We start from the raw sequence: 5,260 nt of genomic DNA, 5'->3' as shown, positions 1-5,260 counted from the left end.
TATTTTGACTATAAGCATGAGGAGAATTTAGCACGGATTGCAACAAGGAAATACAATCTATCAAAGAGTAATTATCATAATTAAATTCCCTGAAATCCAAAATAGTGGGTTCATTGATATCTAATTTTTTGACTTCTTCAATCCCACTTTTACCAATTTTTGCATCAAGATCTAAAAACTCCGAATTTTTGGAACGCCTTCTAGGTAAAGGTGGGTCATCTTCAGTCCCCTCATTATCAAGATTCATATTGCAAAACAAAGATTTAATAGGAGACACATCAATAACTTTTAGATCTTCATCTTTATTCTCACAAAAACTAGAAGAACACGCTTTCACAAAGCAATCTTTCTTAGCACGCATCCTAGCGGTTCTTTCTTTGCACTCATCAATGGAAATTATCATGGCTTTGAGAGACTCATTGATATCATGCTTAGGTGGAATAGATCTAAGTTTCAAAGAATCAACATCAAGAGAAATTCTATCGACGTTCCTAGCCAATTCATCAACCTCAACCAATTTTTCTTCAAGCAAAGCATTGAAATTCTTTTGCGAATTCATAAACACCTTAACACTACTCTCAAATTCAGAGGCCATCTTATTAAAATTTCCATAAGAATTGTTGTAGGAATTACCATAATTATTAGAGGAGTTACTAGGGAACGGCCTAGGATTAAAGTTTCCTCTATACGCGTTGTTACCAAAATTATTCCTACCAACAAAATTCACATCCATAGATTCATTGTTATTCTCAATCAAAGTAGACAAAGGCATATCATTAGGATCAGAAGAAACACTTTTAGTAGCAAGTAATTTCATAAGTTCATCCATCTTTCCACTCAAAACGTTAATTTCTTCTATCGCATGCACTTTTTTATTAGTAGATCTTTCGGTGTGCCATTGAGAATAATTAACCATAATATTATATAGGAGTTTAGTAGCTTCTCCTAAAGTGATTTCCATAAAAGTGCCTCCCGCGGCCGAATCTAAAAGATTTCTAGAAGCAAAATTCAATCCGGCATAACAAATTTGTATAATCATCCAAAGATTCAAACCATGTGTAGGGCAATTACGTATCATTAATTTCATCCTCTCCCAAGCTTGTGCAACATGTTCATGATCAAGTTGCTTAAAATTCATGATATCGTTTCTAAGAGAGATGATTTTAGGGGAGGAAAATACTTAGAGATAAAAGCATCTTTGCACTTATTCAATGAATCAATACTATTTTTAGGCAAAGACGAAAACCAAGCTTTAGCACGATCTCTAAGCGAAAAAGGAAATAGCTTCAATTTAACAATATCATTGTCCACATTTTTCTTCTTTTGCATATCACACAAATCAACGAAGCTATTTAGATGGCTAGCAACATCTTCACTAGGAAGGCCGGCGAATTGATCTTTCATGACAAGATTCAACAAAGCAGCATTAATTTCGCAAGATTCAGCATCGGTAAGAGGAGCAATCAGAGTGCTAAGAAAATCATTGTTGTTGGTATTGGTAAAGTCACACAATTTAGTATTATCTTGAGCCATCATGACAAGCAAGCAATCCAACACACAAGCAACAAGAACCAAGGAAAAAAGAGGCGAACGAAAAAAGGAGGGCGAATAAAACGGCAAGGGTGAAGTGGGGGAGAGGAAAATCAGAGGCAAATGGCAAATAATGTAATGCGAGGGATAAGAGTTTGTGATGGGTACTTGTTATGTCTTGACTTGTGCGCGAGTCCGACGCACCTACACAAACAAATAAGAACCTCGCAACCAACGCGATAAAGGGGTTGTCAATCCCTTCACGGTCACTTACGAGAGTGAGATCTGATAGATATGATGAGATAATATTTGTGGTATTTTTATGATAAAGAATAAAAGTAAATAATGCAAAGATAAACGGTGCCAGAAATAGCTTGTTGACGGGAGATTAATATGATGGAAAATAGACCCGGGGGCCATAGGTTTCACTAGTGGCTTCTCTCAAGATAGCATAAGTATTATGGTGGGTAAACGAATTACTGTTGAGCAATTGATAGAATTGAGCATAGTTATGAGAATATCTAGGTATGATCATGTATATAGGCATCACGTCCGCGACAAGTAGACCGAAACGATTCTGCATCTACTACTATTACTCCACACATCGACCGCTATCCAGCATGCATCTAGAGTATTAAGTTCATAAGAACAGAGTAATGCTTTAAGCAAGATGACATGATGTAGAGGGATAAACTGATGCAATATGATATAAACCCCATCTTTTTATCCTCGATGGCAGCAATACAATACGTGTCGTTTCCCCTTCTGTCACTGGGATCGAGCACCGCAAGATTGAACCCAAAGCTAAGCACTTTTCCTATTGCAAGAAAGATCAATCTAGTAGGCCAAACCAAACTAATAATTCGAAGAGACTTGCAAAGATAACCAATCATACATAAAAGAATTCAGAGGAGATTCAAATATTGTTCATAGATAAACTTGATCATAAACCCACAATTCATCGGATCTCGACAAACACACCGCAAAAGAAGATTACATCGAATAGATCTCCAAGAAGATCGAGGAGAACTTTGTATTGAGATCCAAAGAGAGAGAAGAAGCCATCTAGCTAATAACTATGGACCCGAAGGTCTGAGGTAAACTACTCACACATCATCGGAGAGGCTATGGTGTTGATGTAGAAGCCCTCCGTGATCAATGCCCCCTCCGACGGAGCGTCGGAAAAGGCTCCAAGATGGGATCTCACGGGTACAGAAGGTTGCGGCGGCGGTTACTAGCTTGACGATAATTCCCATGTGTCCTCGGGAGCGTTTTCCTTTATATAAGAGTTTTTCCAGGCTTGTCCTTTGCTACAAAAAGGATTGGGACACCTTGCTGCACCTTATTTACTCTTGTTACTTGTTACCCGTTACAAATTATCTTATCACAAAACTATATGTTACCGATAATTTCAGTGCTTGCAGAGAATACCTTACGGAAAACCGCTTGTCATTTCCTTCTGCTCCTCGTTGGGTTCGACACTCTTACTTATCGAAAGGACTACGATAGATCCCCTATACTTGTGGGTCATCAAAACTCTTTTCTGGCGCCGTTGCCGGCGAGTGAAGTGATACGTCTCCAACGTATCTATAATTTTTTACTGTTCCATGCTATTATGTATTCTGTTTTGGATGTTTAATGGGCTTTATTATACACTTTTATATTACTTTTGGGACTAACCTACTAACTCAAGGCCCAGTGCAAATTGCTGTTTTTTTGCCTATTTCAGTGTTTCACAGAAATGGAATATCAAACGGAATCCAAACGGAATGAAACCTTCGGGAGAGTGATTTTTGGAACAAATGTGATCCAGAGGACTTGGAGGGGACGTCAAGAAATAAGCGAGGAGGCCACGAGGCAGGGAGGTGCGCCCCCACCCTCGTGCGCCCCTTGTGGCTCCCCTGACCGACTTCCTTCGCCTATATATATGCTCATATACCCCGAAAACATCCAAGAGCACCACCAAACCCTATTTCCACCGCCGCAACCTTCTGTACCCGTGAGATCCCATCTTGGGGCCTTTTCTGGCACTCCGCCGGAGGGGGCATCGATCACAGAGGGCTTCTACATCAACACCATAGCCTCTCCGATGATGTGTGAGTAGTTTACCTCAGACCTTCGAGTCCATAGTTATTAGCTAGATGGCTTCTTCTCTCTCTCTTTGGATCTCAATACAAAGTTCTCCTTGATCTTCTTAGAGATCTATTTGATGTAACTCTTTTTGCGGTGTGTTTGTCGAGATCCGATGAATTGTGGGTTTATGATCAAGATTATCTATGAACAATATTTGAATATCCTCTGAATTCTTTTATGTGTGATTTGTTATCTTTGCAAGTCTCTTCAAATTATCAGTTTGGTTTGGCCTACTAGATTGATCTTTCTTGCAATGGGAGAAGTGCTTAGCTTTGGGTTCAATCATGCGGTGCTCGATCCCAGTGACAGAAGGGGAAACGACACGTATTGTATTGTTGCCATCGAGGATAAAAAGATGGGGTTTATATCATATTGCTTGAGTTTATCCCTCTACATCATGTCATCTTGCCTAATGCATTACTCTGTTCTTATGAACTTAATACTCTAGATGCATGTTGGATAGCGGTCGATGTGTGGAGTAATAGTAGAAGATGCAGAATCGTTTCGGTCTACTTGTCGCGGACGTGATGCCTATATACATGATCATGCCTAGATATTCTCATAACTATGCACTATTCTATCAATTGCTCCACAGTAATTTGTTCACCCACCGTAATACTTATGCTATCTTGAGAGAAGCCACTAGTAAAACCTATGGCCCCCGGATCTATACTCCATCATATTAATCTCCCGTCAACTAGCTATTTCTGTCGCCGTTTATTTTGCACTCTTTACTTTCAATCTATATCATAAAAATACCAAAAATATTATCTTATCATCTCTATCAGATCTCACTTTTGCAAGTGGCTGTGAAGGGATTGACAACCCCTTTATCACGTTGGTTGCCAGGTTCTTATTTGTTTGTGTAGGTACGAGGGACTTGCGTGTGGTCTCGTACTGGATTGATACCTTCTCAAAAACTGAGGGAAATACTTACGCTACTTTGCTGCATCACCCTTTCCTCTTCAAGGGAAAACCAACGCAGTGCTCAAGAGGTAGCATGAAGCGCCTTTGGTAAGTGGAATTTGGTAAGGAAAGCTTTATATAGTGTGCTGAAATTTACTGTCACTTGTTGCTATGGAAAGTGATCCTTTGAGGGGCTTGTTCGGGGTATCTTCACCCTGACCAGTAGAGCAAAGAGTTGCTCCTCAACCTACTGAACCTACTGAAAATGTTTACTTTGAAATTCCTTCGGGTATGATAGAGAAACTGCTAGCTAATCCTTTTACTGGAGAGGGAACATTACATCCCGATTTACACCTAATCTATGTGGATGAAGTTTGTGGATTATTTAAGCTTGCAGGTATGCCCGATGATGTTATCAAGAAGAAGGTCTTCCCTTTATCTTTGAAGGGAAAAGCATTGACATGGTTTAGGCTATGTGATGATATGGAATCATGGAACTACAACCGATTGAAATTGGAATTTCATCAGAAGTTTTATCCTATGCATCTTGTTCATCGTGATCGTAATTATATATATAATTTTTGGCCTCGCGAAGGAGAAAGCATCGCTCAAGCTTGGGGGAGGCTTAAGTCAATGTTATATTCATGCCCCAATCATGAGCTCTCAAGATAAATTATTATTCAAAATTTTT

The sequence above is a fragment of the Triticum aestivum genome, chromosome 3D, assembly GCF_018294505.1.
Source record: "Triticum aestivum cultivar Chinese Spring chromosome 3D, IWGSC CS RefSeq v2.1, whole genome shotgun sequence".
Taxonomy (NCBI): Eukaryota; Viridiplantae; Streptophyta; class Magnoliopsida; order Poales; family Poaceae; genus Triticum; species Triticum aestivum.
This window is presented reverse-complemented; position numbering follows the sequence as displayed.